The sequence below is a fragment of the Eucyclogobius newberryi genome, unplaced genomic scaffold (assembly GCF_026437365.1).
Source record: "Eucyclogobius newberryi isolate DKJ021-1_F unplaced genomic scaffold, fEucNew1.0.hap1 SCAF_12, whole genome shotgun sequence".
NCBI lineage: Eukaryota > Metazoa > Chordata > Actinopteri > Gobiiformes > Gobiidae > Eucyclogobius > Eucyclogobius newberryi.
Genome location: NW_027315746.1, coordinates 22,032,008 through 22,047,768, shown reverse-complemented (window position 1 = coordinate 22,047,768; position 15,761 = coordinate 22,032,008).

Genomic DNA, 15,761 nt, shown 5'->3' with positions numbered 1-15,761 from the left:
TGAGTGTGTGTGTGTGTGTGTGTGTGTGCTTCCTTGTCAAGGCTTGACCTCTGCAGCCCATTAGGAACACAAAGGAGATCCTGATTCACCCAGACGCTGCAGCCCTTCGATCTGCACTGTGATTGACTGCTGTTGTGAACCGAGGGAGAAAGAAACGGTTTGTTGTTAGTTAAATTGGTTTACAAAATGGGGTAGCATAGTGCAATGGTAAGTAAAATGTGGGGAAAGTAACCAACATTAGTGATATTAAGCATGGACTCAAGTTACGCCTAGACATCTACAACAACTACTTCTCCTATTTCATTAACATTACCACACCTAGTATTAAGTCTAGAATATTACTACTTTGTTTACAACTAGGCCAACCAGGTACCTGCAACCATACACCACTGTCTGCCATATATATTCATATCTAATAGAATCATACACAGGGGAGGACGTAATTAATTACAAATACTTGCATGTACAAACTGTATTTGAGTAGCACTTTTGGGTATTGGGTATGAGCCAATTGTGAACCTGTACTTGTACTTCAGGGCTACAGTAGCTCAGTGCCCGTCCTCTTTTCCTAAGTTCAGTGTTCCCGGTTTAAAACAATGTTAAAACAGCTTAAGTTTCAAGTTTTGTATTACATATTGATCCCAAATGCTACCAAAATTCCAAACGGTAAATAGTAATTAGTATTGATTTTATTTGTACTTTTTGCTTTTGCTGAAGAACTATTTCGGCAGTGCTTATTTACTTGTACTTGGTACTTGTATTTGAGTTTAGCCGTATAACTGTACTTTTACTTGAGTACAAATTTGGGGGGCTGTTTTCACCAATGATAATACATTACCACGATCAAGTATAACTTCTTTCATTAATTCCAATCATTGCTCAAACCTATTACAACACCGAAAAATATTGTGCCCTAACAGTTTTGAAAGTATTATATTGAAACAGATACAAATGTATAAATTGGTTTGATCATTGCAGATTGTGACATATGCGCCATTTTGTATTTGGGGAGCTCCCTTTCACATCCTTCTTGACTACTGACATACAGGATGCATTAGTAATTGTTCACAGGATGCATTTAGTTCCCCTATCCTGGCCAGACATCCTATCTTTTCAAACATATAACAAGTCAGGAAAAGATTAATGCCAACATGTGTAAAAGAAGGTTCAAATTGATCATTCAGACCCACTTTGACTAAGAAGTGAATGAATCTACTATGAATGGAAGTCATAAAGCACATGCTGTGGATCACGAGAGGATTTCTAATGTTACAATTATTACAGTATTTTATCTCTTCATTGTCAAATTTAGACAGACATCAAAATAAACTACAAAAATTTAACAATTTAATTTTGCTGTGGGGGTCCCAAGTTGGATGGGGGGGGTCTTTTGATCCTCCCTTCTCACTCTTTGGTGAGTGTTAGTGTGATTATTCATCGTCGCTAATGATCAACCGCAGAAACTCCCGCTGTGACAGAAACCAACATAAAACGTCTCAACATCACTGCACTCCGGAAGTCTAACATCTGGAGGGACACACAAGAGGGTGGAGAGAGGGGGGAAGAGAAGGAGGGAGAGGAATCCAGACATCTTAAACTGCTGTCACACAATTTCACTTAATTAGTAACTTGTGTTTTCTCAAGAGCGCTCTCAGTCTGCCCGGCCCCCGCATGTGCATGTGGAGAAGCCATTGTACTGTAATTCACATGTGAATTCTAGCCTGTAAAAGGAGCAGACTGTTGACTATCTGTATTTTTCTGACAGATTTTTGAAGTATACTTAAGGAGCACTTACCGGCAAAATGACGCTTCTGGTGATGGAAGATGTGTCATGTTCCTCTCGCTAAGATTATGTTATTACTTGGCCTGGAATGTTCAACAGTATGGCATTAAATCTATCTTTCAGCAGAGAGTAACAGCACTCTGTCCAGGAAAACTCTCTACCCTCTTTCTTGCCTTTAATAGTAACAGTTCCATTCATGTCGTTTACATTTATTCCTTTTCAAGAAATCGTTTTCATTATTATTAAGTATACATTTCTTCCATTGTGCTGTAAAAAGAAAAAGAAAAAGCAAAGAAGTAAATGTTTTACTACTTTATTGTCTATATTGTAAGGATTTTCTTACAGGGAGCATTTTTCGGAGTCATGTGCCAGTTGGCCCAGGCTCTTTCCTTTCCCATGACATGTTGCCACAGCAGCCCATCCCAGTGCATTGTTCAGGGCGATACATTCATTTCCTGCATTTGGACGTTTTGCAGTTTCCCTTCAACTTCTTGAACCTTGACGAGATGTGTCCCTCAGGAGACATCTTTTAGACGCAAAAATACAACCGGGCCATTGATCTGTAAAGGCCTTCTTCAGTTTCCTGGTGGCTATGAATAGAGAAGAAAATGCTGGTAATTGGAGCATTTGCGTGGTTCATAGAGAAGACGGACTTTATTGTCAAAATATATTCCACCAGGACCTTAGCAGCTGTAAGGAAATATTCCCCCAGATATTATAACATATTATAAAAAAAAAGGTACAACACAAAATCTGTACTTGACTGTTCCAATGTCCCAACCTGGTGATTGTTCGTTTATGCAAATTACAAATGTTTTGGTAATTCACAATATTTGTAATGGATTTGGAAGCATATCAGTTTATCTTGGCTCAAAGAAACAATGTATTATGAAAAAAAGTGATATTTCTCAATGTATTATGAAAAAAGTGATATTTCTCAATGTATTCATATAGATCTGTCTGAAAGTATTTTAAGCAAATGACCCAGAATGAAACAGAACACGATGTATAAAACACACAGCCCCCTTGACTCATTTCTAGCATCGGGGTCAAAGTGTGTGTTTGGACCCTTTTTGCTATTTCGAGTTACACCACAAATTATAATACTTCAACCACATCCTGTCGAAGAAGTGTTACAAACCAAGCTGCCTTTTCAGTTGTGAGGAACACATCAGAGACTCTGCAGCAAAGTCTGTTCCAACTTAGCTTCGAGGGGAAGTTGCTTCACAGCGGATGCCCTTTCACATAGTGTCTGGTGAACAATGTGCAAACGCAACTATTAAACACGTCTATTTTTAGATCTCAAAAGTCATGAGGGGTTGACATTTGTGGAAAGATTAACTCTGGTACTCTAGTTATGGTACACAACTTCCTGTTTGTCAGGTGTAGAGGAAGCCTAAACAGCAGCAAACAGAGCACAAAACGTCTCCATGGTGAAATGTTTCCATGCTGTAAAATGGAAATGTACACAGTGGTATAACATACTGTTCTGATTCTATTTTAGATTGATCGCTGAATGCCAGCGGGCTGCATCACATTGAATGAATGAATCTGAACTAACTAACTGAACTAAAATAAACACAATTAAACTTCATTTTAAATGCTTTGAAGCTTGAAATCATCACAGACTTCTATTTAATTTTGGTTGTGGGGGTCCCCAGTCGGTTTCGTGGTTATTTTGGGGGTTCCGGCCTGAAAGGTTTGGGAACCCTCGGTCTAGTGTCTAAGAGCTAGAGCTGAACCAGTATTTTAACAGCTGACACAATGTTTATGGTTGTAGTAGAATCACAAGACTTCTCTGGAAAATCTCACGAAAACCATACAATGTTAAATTTAGGAAGGGCAGTACAGTTGAACTGATTTTGTTGACCTTTTTAATCAGAAGGAATGACAAACAGGAAGAGAAATGGCAGAACATGTGAACAGTGAAAATGCTAACACACTGCACTGATTCTACTATAGATTGACTGCTTAATGCCAGTGGCTGTATTACATGGGCAATAAAATCGTTTAAAGGTTGTTCATGGTAATATAGAAATGTATATAAATGAAAGGCAAAAATAAACCCTGGTAATTCTCAGAGTCCTGTAAGAAATAACGTTACAACAAAAATATTTTACATTTGCTTTGGGGTTATTGTTCATATGAGTTTGACAAGTGATTGACAAGTGAAAACTCTATTTCTGAATTAGAATTAGAAATGTTAGAAGTGGAAGTGTTTGTTTGAAGAGGGGACACATACTGTATATCTTATGGCCGGGCCTTTGATTTACCGTGACAATACAATGTTACACTACTTCATGTTAGCATTTGAACAGTTTATGCTATACTATTTCCCATGATGCAGCATTGCTTTCATTTTGGGAGCAGCCTGTCCACACCCTTGAATTATGTGGAGACACCTTGTGCACTAATCTACTAATGTCTCCAGTACAAGCAAACTCTGCTGACAGGACGAAACAACACTGGGCCTGGAAACAGATGGCCTGCACGCCATGAAGCGGCCCCAGATTAACTTTTATAAAAGGATTTCACAACGTAACCATGGTAAATGGGGGTTTATTTACTGGCAGATCTTACTATTACCACACAGTAGACAACAGCGTGCAACAGTGGTGTAGGTTAAGCTGCTTCTCTATAATGTTGTTGCCTGCTCCAGTCAGTGCGACAGGGTTTAGTGTTGATAAAACCAAAACTGTTTTATTGTGACCAAATAAAGGATTACATTGAGATACATGCTGGAGTAAGATATTTATAGTACATTTAGGAAACGTTAATTTTTTTTAATAATTTGGCTAAAGACAAGGATTAAAACAAGTATGAAATAGGCCTGTTCTTCTCTGACTCATTTAGCCAAGCAAAGGCCATATGGGGGGGACAACAATGCATCATCCACTCCACATGTGATAATGACCCGTCATGGCCCTTTACTCAAAGAGATCTTTGAGCAGAAGCCACACTCACGATCACAAGTGATCACATGACAAAAACAGGAACTGCACTAATTACTAGAAAATGTGGAGTGTTGATTGGAGGGTGGCTGTAATTAGAGGCTGCTGTAAGAATAAAATCATGGTGGACAGGTGAACTAGGGCCATGTTCTTGTGAATTGGAAATGTATGGGGAAAAAGATCCTGTTTTAAATCTAACTATAAGGTTTTATTGATTGTTGCGAATGCATTTTTCTCAATTCAACACAATACAAAACATTTCTTCATGCATAGATTTGGCTCTATAAGCATTTTATTGTGTTTTACATTTGATACAGTCCTTAACAAACTAAAATGTTGTAAACCTTGTAATTTCTTCCATACGATCTCTGAACTCGTCAAACTCCACAGGGCAAACATTGCAGGCCTCCCACATTCTCCTGAGTATGTTCAGACTCCACTGTGTCATCTGGAGCAGAATAAGAGACTGTTGTGGTCACTGCACACACATATCAATGCAACACTTTGTCCTCTGTGTATTTGTATGAGAGGCTTGTTTGAGAAAGCTCACGCACAATTTATTATCCGCTATTTCACAGTCAAGTATGTCCGCATGCAGATTTAAAGTATAACCATTCACACACTGACCACCGTCTTGTTTCTCTTCTCTTTTTCTAACATGCGGTCTAACCCAAACAAACTGAGCAGCTTTGAAAGAGATTCCAGAGCAGTCTAATTGATAACAGGGGGATTCCCACATTGTAGATCATTTGACATGTATAAACATTATCTCAAATGGAAATAGTTTAGCGAGAACCAAATTAGTTTAAAAGGAAGGCTTAGAGATTTATTTTTTTTATGTACTTTTATGTTACTCTACAATGTGGGAAGTACCTGCCATGTGATTCCCCCTAGTTATAAAATCCCTACATGACACAGCAACACATTCAGCAAGTCAATGCAAATAATCCGCAATATTAAAATGGCAAAGTAAGAAATTAGATATTTTCTTGGTTGGCAAGTGGAGACACTTTTCTGTCTGCCTTTCTAAGCTCCTAATAACAGATAAAAGTGGTATAATGTAAGGCTGAAAAGGGGAAATCCACGACATAACTGTGGAGACAGGATAATTATTTTGCTTTGGATAACACCATTTTGTGTCAAGAAAAGTTTCACGGTGTCACCATAAAGCAGAAGGTATTTGGATTTGAGGTGAAAATTGCAAAACAAACAATGGCGTCTCGACACATCGAGCCAAAAAAAAGAGACTTGTAGGAATGTGAAGTCTTTAAACAAATCTACCTTCAGAGATTAAAAATGTAGTTATTTTTTAATGTAGCACATCAAGTCTTTCAATAACCTAACAATGGGAACATTTGCATGGCCAGATGAATCTAAAGTTATTATCAAAAACATGTTATCAAAAACATGACCTTTTAATAATCTGATCCTGATCCTGATTGTGCTCCAGAAATAAGACAATGATCAGATTTATTTTGCTGCTGGCTGTGAACATCATTATTATTGCTTTATTATCGTTGACCTGAATGGATATCTGAATAACTTATAATCAGAAAGCATTATGTCTGTGTAATTTATTAGAAAGTTAACTTAAATGATTGTTACTTTTTGATGCTTCTGCCCAGTTCAGAGGCAGCGCTTTAATCCTTCAATCAACAACTTTAAGTTGTACCTTTATTTTGCTTGTGACTTTTATAGTATATGTCAGACACATGCACACTAACACTTATTATCTTGAGCCTGATGAATACATTATAAAGTGTCATTGTTGTCATCATATAGAAACAAGTGGAGACACCATAACACTTCTTTTCAGTAACAATGGTGCGTGGTCCTCCCCGTGTGTGACCTGGGGCTGTCCCAGGCATCACCTTCTGTGAACCAGCCCCAGTGCACTTTCTCTGTACTCAAACTCTCCTTTATCAGAGCCATGTGTGCTGAAGCAAAAGTACTTTATGGAGGCGTGCGTGTGGGCGATTGGTTGGAAGTATTCTTTCTGGAAAGACCCAAAGCTCTAAACAGTTTTCCTTTCTTCTTGTATTTTAGTCAGGATTTAAAGATACAAATATATGTTTTTATACTTCTTTCTTACTTTATATAACTTCTATAAAACAACTACCAATATCTTTGTTACTGTGATTGTTACTGTGCTGTTTCTAACACATCACTTGATTGCCAAAATACTGTTAATGTTAAAAAGAGGTGGAAGCCAGAAATTGTACTCAATTAAGAGTAAAGTAACAGTTCAAAATAATATAACTCACCCAAATAGAAGAATAAAATAGTGGTACAAAAAATTACTCGAGTGAAAGTTTTAAGTTATTCAAATAAATGTAAATCATCACTAACTGTTAATCATGCTATAAAAAAATACTTTTAACCTTTAATAACAGAGACAGAAAGTAATAAACCAAAGCAAAAGGCACAATAATCTTAATCGCATGTCATTACAATAGACTAGTGTGTGAGAGATAAGCTGACCAGCTGACCCACTACTTTAACAGCTGACACAGTGTTTATGTAGTAGAATCACAAGACTCGTCTGGAGAATCTCACAAAAACCATACAATTCTAAGTTAAGGAAGGGAAATACGGTTGAACTGATTTTGTTGACCTTTTTAATCAGAAGGAATGACAAATAGGAAGTGAAAGGGCGGTTAGAAAATGTGACAGTGAAAATGCTAAGGGAAGTTTGAACATCATTTGATCTTATTCCATTCATCATGCACTCATAACCCCGTCATAACGGAGAATACACATGTCTAGAATCACTCAATTCTTAAATAACTTACTACTTTTCTCTGCCACCTCTTTTTGCTACATCTAATGGGAATTTATAGTTCTTTCCAGTTTGACAATAGTTCAGGAGATATGAATCATCAAGAGTTGCTTTACTGGTTTGTATCATTAGGTTTTACGTGTAGGTTAAACAATAGAATAATTGCTACTTTATTTTATTCACACAATATTCACACAATTTATTTAAGGTGTTGTTGTTGTTGTTGTTGTTGTTTTATGGCGGTTGGCATCCAAGTGTTTCATTACCGCCAGACTTTATTCCTCAGACTTTGTCGTAGTCCTCAGACTCTGTCGTAGTCCGTAAAAGTACTCCTTCCATTGCTTTGGTGTTACAAAGCCCATGAGGTCATGATATGTCTTTGTGACTAGAATAGTTGTTGTTGTTTCAGACAACAACCGGCTTTATTCCAGGGAGACTCTTCTTCATCTTCCTCTCCTTCTTTGACGTTCGGTGCTTCCACCGTACAGCTTTATTCTTTAGGCTTCATTCTATAGGCTTTAATATTTCCACTGATGGCGCTGCTTGGTAGCCGTGCGTCTACGAGACTGGGCGAGGACAGGAGACCACCCCCACCCCCATCTCGTCACTCTGATCACTCTGACTCCCCAAAAGCAGACCCCCATCACTCCTACTCCCATTTAGCGCCTTTAGCCTGTTTTCTATATCTGCCCAATCAAGCTCCTTTGTTCCAAGGAATCTCCCTGCAGCTTTAGCAATGATCCTGATCCTTTCAGTTCTGCTTTGAGTCTGAGCAGCACAGTTTACAACATCCACCATAAAGAGTACAAAATCCTCTCTATCCACAACCAGGGTATTCTCATTAATTCTGGAACCTGCACACTTGGGACCTCCACTCTTGAAACCTTCACACTTCTTGGGAGCCACGCTGGCCTCTCTCATTTCGCCCTGGCTGGGAGCAGCGCTGGCTCCTCTCTCTGTATTTACTCTAAACTCGTTACTTGAAACTTTCTTGACTGCATCTGCATAGGATATATCTTGAGAGACCTTTATTTTCTGCACCTCAGCAGCTCTTTTGCTAAACCTGCATCCCCCGTAGGCAGAGCTATGTTCTTCCCCACAGTTACAGCACTTCAGTTTTGCTCCCACGTCACACTTCCCATACTCATGATCTCCTGCACATTTACCACATCTTTGCTTCCCTCTACAGACCGCTGCAATATGCCCAAAGCGCTGGCACTTAAAGCAACGCAGGGGCGGCGGAACATATGGCCTGACGCTATAGCACATGTACCCAATGAACACCTTACTAGGCAGGCACCTCCCTTCAAGTGTTACCATTACCGACAAGCTGTCACATCTTACCCCAGACCGGGTCACCTTCAACCGCCTAGCGTCCACCACCGTAACTCCAGTCAAATTCTCCTTAACTTCATCCACAGACGTCGCCGTAGGGACACCTACGATAACTCCTCTGACCGTGTTTCTTTCAGCATCAGACACAAGAATGTCCTTTCCACCCAGACGTTTAGTTCCAATCGCCTTCCGTTGCTGAGCCGCGTCCTTGCACACGACCAGCAGCGAGCCATCTCTAAGGACACTCGCACTCTTGATCACTCCCACAGCTACAGTTAGGCTCTTTGACAATGCCACTGAATTCCACTCCTTAAAGGATGCACTATCCTGTGCAAGCTTTATGATCACCTTACAGTCTCTGCTCTCACCCCGGATATCAATAGCTTCAGCCTCATCCTGCTGCTCATTCCCAGAACCCTCGGACGAGCTAAGGGACTTTTTTCGTTTCCGGGCACGTGCAGGCAGAAAAGGCTGCTCCTCCACGCCGTCCAGAATGTCTTCCATCCCCGATCCACTCTCCTCCGCCATCTCCCGTCTCTCCAGACCGGGTGTTGAGCAAGGTCTCCTCACAGTTTGTATCATGTGGTTCATTTTGGCTGAAACGGAACATTTATTGACACAAAGCATTACATAATTATGCTCCGCACACCACACACACACACCAACGTGTGTGTGTCATGGCAACCAAGAGAAATCAAAGCAAAATGTCAGCAGGTCTGTTTCTGTTTCCCGTTTACATTCCTGCCTTTATGACCATTTATTACTTCGAGACTACAAAGCATATTTGCGCTTCTAACTTTTCTGATAAGTCGCTCAATAAAAGGGAGATATGAGAAAGAGGGAGAGAGGGAGCGAGAGAGAGAGGAAGAGAGGGGGGGTCTGTGTCAGCCTGTGCTAAGCTCCAAAATATTCCCTAGAACTTTTCTCTGCAACAAATTCCGAATATATAAATTAAAGCCGATCCAGTCTTTCTTAGCTTCCAACTTTGTCCGTGATTTTGTGTGTTTTTGTGTTTGTGTTGAGGGCTGTAAAACCTTGTCATTAATTAATGTGTCCCTGCCACTGTGATCGTTAGGAGTGAATGCTGTGGAATTTACTGCTCTCCGTAGTGTCGACTCAGCCGGTTTAATCACACATGGATAAATCACATGTCTCCGGGCACTGGGCAGTATCAGTAGATCTGCACAGAGACAGGAGCACGTTGTCAGAGCGATAAACAAAGATGAAGACAAATGTCGAAAAGTCCTCAAAGCAGTAAATAACCTTCAATTCAAGTACATCATGTATTTGTGTATTACATGGAATGACTCAAGGGTAACATGCTGTAGATAATCTAATCTGAAATGCTGAAGACATTTGTAAAGGTGAGACAGGCTATGGACACCAATATATTTAAATGTCAGGATTAGAGGTGGAAATATATGGAAATGTAGATAATGTTAAATGTCAAATTGGAATATTCAGTAGATGATTTAAATACAAAATGAGATGATTAAAAATATAAATGAAATATAATTATGTTGTAAACTTTCAAATAATGGTATAAGGTGATATCTCTGAACTGTTGTGATATATTTGATATTTCACATGTGTCTAATTGTTAAACCTCAACTAATACATTTACAGACTTTTCTGTTCAATTGGCAAATTATCAGGATACTCCAGACAAATATCAAGATATTTTTTGTCAATATCTGATTTTTGTCTGTTTGTTCACACCTGTGCAGGTTTTGACAAGGACAATTATACAAAAGTGGGCAAACTAATGTGGACTTTGTTTTCAAAATACTTACAAGATAAGATTGACTCTTTCTGATCATCACATTTCTCTTGTGCCCATCAAAATCAGATCTAATTCTTGGGTTATCTTATTATTCTACTACTCCATGTAAATGTGCCCAGTTTCAGAAAACATCTATAGCCGCTTCTTGCTAAGGGGAAACATAAAGCTTGTCCATTTGTTACATTATTGCCATATAACTGGGTAAACACCACACGGCAGTAAACAAACAAGATGTATGTGTTAATTGTGTTTTGTGTATTTGATATACAAAGCGTACATGCGTCTGTCATCTGCTGTTACAAAACACATGCTGGTAGCAGTATGAGACCTTGTGTGTGTACAGTCATGGCCTCTTTGCTCATCACAGGAATCAGCCCCCAGCTAAATGCACCCCTCATGGTGACTCTAATTATGTATAAATGTGTCAAAAGATTTCAAAATTAGTGCCTCAGACCAAATGTCTTTCATACAGTGGGTGCTATTTCTTGCATCTTTCTCACCCCCTGCCCCCATGGCACATTTTAAATATCTGTGCTGCCGCCTCATTATGGGCCAGTGTGACATTACAGCCACCTTCCACCCACTTCCACAGAGGAACACAGAGACATGGGGCAGAGAGGAGGTTTTCAGCAGTGGCGGAAGTGTTGCCATAGCGCTGCAACAACCCCTAATCGGTGAGTCACACACTGTACATCAATATTCATATCCTTGTGTGGCGAAGGGCTGGGGTTTGATTTGAAGCTAATATGAGATCAAAGTGAGATTTGTGTCGGCTTTTAATGCTAATCAGTTAGTTTACACGACACTTAAGAGATGCATAATTTTCAATATTAACAAGCTTCATGTACTGCCTGTTGGAACAAAATATTTCTAATCATCTGGATAATATTTACTAGCAGAGAAACTGTTTTTATAAGATAAAAAGAGACAAAACATAAAAATACATTAATATTGAACAGTGCCCAGATTTTGCTGTTTTAGAATAATCTTGAGCTTTATAATACTGTATGTATAAAATCACATGGTAAAATAAAGATGATCATTAGTATTATTTTGTGTTTTTATTCTTGTATCGTTTATTATCAAGGCTTTTTCTTGCTATCAAAATAGAGTCTGACATTTTAGTAGCTTGCTCAGAATTCAGCTAAATGACATTACACTGTATTTGTACGTAGGAGTTATGGCATAAAAGTTTTAGAACATGATTTACCTGGTGTTTTTTAGCAGGCATGTGGAGTGATACTTAGAGAGATAATGTGGTAACTGTCCTCCTACTGCTTTCTTCATCTCACAGCTGCTCGTCTGCCTCCTGCCTGTGCCCCCGCCCTCCTCTGTGTCTCAGATGTGTTTTCCAGAAAAGTGGGTCTAAGCTTTTTCCTCCTCCTCCTTACGAAGCACTGTTCAAAAAGTACCAAGTGTTTTCATATGATAAAAGGTTTTGCTTTAAATGTTGATGCTGATGTTGATGAATTCATATGGCATGCATCAAATCAACAGTGGATTTCATCTTCTGCCATTTCACCATTTACTTTCATGGGCCTCTGGTAAATTACCTAAGAAGTCACAGTATATGCTATTTTAATTTTATTATTAATAGTTTAAAAAAGTCTCTATTTTGTTGTATCTTAATTGTATTCAAAGTATATTTCAATATTCTAACTTTTTTAATGATTCTTTAAATAAGTGAAGAGCTCACAGTTGGTATGGGCTTATACCATATGTCAAACTTAGACAAATGTTATTGAAAACAGTGGAGAAATTACTTTAAAAATTGTAAATGCATTTTGACATATGGAATCGTCTTTTAGGCGGTAGTTCACTCTAAATGTGAACAAACTACACCTGTGAGCTCTCACGGCAGGACCGTCCATAGAGTCTAAAGAAAAATAGTGACCAAGGTAATTTCCCCTGGAGGTTTTTACTCCAGGGCATAAATAGCTCCTCGACCCCTCACCGTTTTATGGGTGCACTGTTGTGAGGGTCAGTGTTATCTGCATGTTTGTGTTTGGCACCTTCAGATCTAAACCCGCCACCAGTTCCATGAAGAGAACGTGATATATTCTCACAGCTGGTGTGAACTCCTCTCAGCTTCTCTCTCAGACAACTTTTGGGTCACGAGGGAGCGTGTGCAAAAACACACATTTAATGAGGCCGTACATGACACCTTAGTGTCGCGCTGGAGGTGCGAGGGGTCAGGTTTGGGAGCAGATTGGTGGAAGAACTTGCAAGATAGACATAAAACAACAAACAAACTAACTCACTAAAATAATAAATTGTACAGTTAAATGGTATGCCACCAACAACAACCTTAAAACAGATTTTTTAAATTTGTTTCTAAAAAACATTTTGTACTGCAATAAATAAACAATGAACTACAAGAATAACATCAAATCAATTAAGAATTTAAGAAAAGGTTATCAGTGCAATGAACATGTTGGATATATGATATACATTTTAAGGCGAACAAATAATGAATAGTAAACTGATATTTTAATTGTTGTGATATTCACTTTAGAGCTACTTGATGTAGCCAAGTTTACAAGTGAAATAGAAATGAAGACATGTCTTTTCTTCCCTGATGTTTGGGATCCTATTGTCAGACTTACATTTATGCAGATACTATAACTATACCAAATGTCACGTTGGCCAAAGTTGTCTGGGAGGGAGAAAAGCAAACCCAATCTGAAAAAGACATACAGTTGTGTAATGGCATTCTCAGCTTTGTATTTGGTAATGCACTGCAACTGTAATTGTTTCAACAGATATCGTCCCCATGAATTACACAACATGCCATTTGTCATAGTGGCTTGTGTGCCCCGAAAATACTAAATGTCTCTCTGCTACAAAATATATTCCATCATTTTGATTTGCACAGATTAGGCTGGAATAGAGCCCAACCTTTTATGAAATGGACCACTGTACAACACAGAGCAATATTTCAGTTCACTGCCATTTCTTTCACACTATTTATTATGTTTGAAAACTTGAATTGGAACTGAACTGGATGGTTTATTCCTGTAGCAGTGGTACACGGAGGGTTGTGAAATAATTCTCAGTAGTCATGTAAGCGCAGGGGCATTTGGAAGATGGGCTCATGTGTCATAATAAGGCCCACAACACTTCAACACAACTATTTGGTGCGTACAAGCAATTACTTTATGTCAAATTGGGATTATGTAGAAAAGAAAGCCCAAATTGTTTGTTTTGGATTTTTCAAGCCTTTACAAAGGAGACAAAGAGAGAGAGTGTTGCCATAGCAGCCGCATGTTAATCAATGGTACGTGCGTGTAGATCATGACTCCACATAGTGCAAAGACCTAAATCTGACTTAAGCTTTTTACTCACATTGTCACGGTGCCTATGGCAAGCTTAAAGATCATAAGAATCAATTTCAGCTTCAATGAACCCCACGGTTTGTGTGTCAAATGCAACTCAGTTTGTTGCAATAGAAAACAGCCAAAATATGTTAAGTTATAGTTATAAAGTGAGGTTTATATGTAACTATAGGTGTAAAAAGAAATATTTGTACTCATGAAAGCTACATCTGATCGCACAGGGGTTTAAATTATTATTTTTTTTAAAAGAAACAATGAGTCATCTAGCACACAAAGTCAAAGTACAGTTGCCAAAATAACAGGCTCAATCCAGCATTCTGACAAATAATACATCTCAAACATAATTTGCCATTTTAAAAGGTTAACAAATCACCATGCTTTATACGTCATACATTTGTTAGCCACGCTCCAGTGATCAAACCACTCTTCCTACTGTGACCCTATTACTCTCTTTTATTTTCGTACTGCACTCATAAAAAAGCAATTGAATTTAAGTATTGGAAACTGTATTGTTAAAAATAGTACTTGAAATCATACAAGCCAAACCAATATTTTCTCTTCTGCATGATGGGACGCGGAAAATAACAGGCAGATAATCAATACGCTCTCCGGGTGAAGTGCGTCATGTATGGGCTGTCAAGACGGATCCACACAGAATGAAAATTGGGTTATGATTCATGTCTTCCAGTATACATTTCTTTACAGGAAATGTAATAGAAGCAATTCTGAATCCTACATAATTAAGTCAACCATATTATCTCATATTGAAGACATGTCACTGCAGAAACGGTTATATCTGTTAAGACATCAGTGCATGATTCATCTTTTATATCTGTAGCAATGTATTGAAATGGAAACACTCATCGCACTGGCGTTAAATAACAGTTAGCTGCAGCACCTTTGCTAAACATCCATATTAATCATGGTTTTAGCAAATATTCTTTCTTTGATATAAAAATGGGTTATCTGATATATTCACTTTATTTGTGCAGCACTATGGTCAACTAAATGTGCTATTTGATTGGTTCAATAAATGCAAAAAAATGTAAGTACTGTTACTGCATTATCTTTTATATCTTAGCATTACTAATGTATTGAATGGAAAACATACAAATTGTTTAAACGGAGCAAAACAGAACATTATTCTTCTTATGAAAGAGTGGAAGTTTAAGAGAGACCAAAACATTTTATTGTCTAATGGAGTACTATTAATGCATGAAAACATTTCTCAAGTCAAAACAAAAGTACATCATTATTACTATGGTTACTGCAACAACCACCATCAGTACAACAACTACCACTACAAGTACTGCAATTTCTATCATTCCAACAATGACCAATTCCATTACGATTGGAATGGAAGAAAGTCTGAAGGATAAAGTCTAAAGCCTATAGAATAAAGAATAAATCAGATGGCGGTAAATGCACCTTTGCAGTTTGCTGCTAGCCGCCATTAGAAGCAACAGTTTTATAAAATGGTAAAAGACAATTCATCTTCAGAAGGGTGCCACTCTCAATCCCAAGGACATCACATTTACTATTCATGATGTGTTTTGCGCCAAGGCCCTGCGTTTTGAACAGTGAACAAAGCTGTCATATGCTGCCAAGCTAAACAACGTAAAAGAAGGGGAACAGAATAGAGAAGTGGACAGAGTGATGGAGTGTGCATCGTGTCCTCTGGCACATTAGCTCTGCTATGCCGAGCCCCGCAGTGACAGAAAAAGACAGATACAATAAGTGTATAATAGCTTCCTTTACTGGCAAGGCAGCTGACCCTCCAACTGCACAAAAAGAC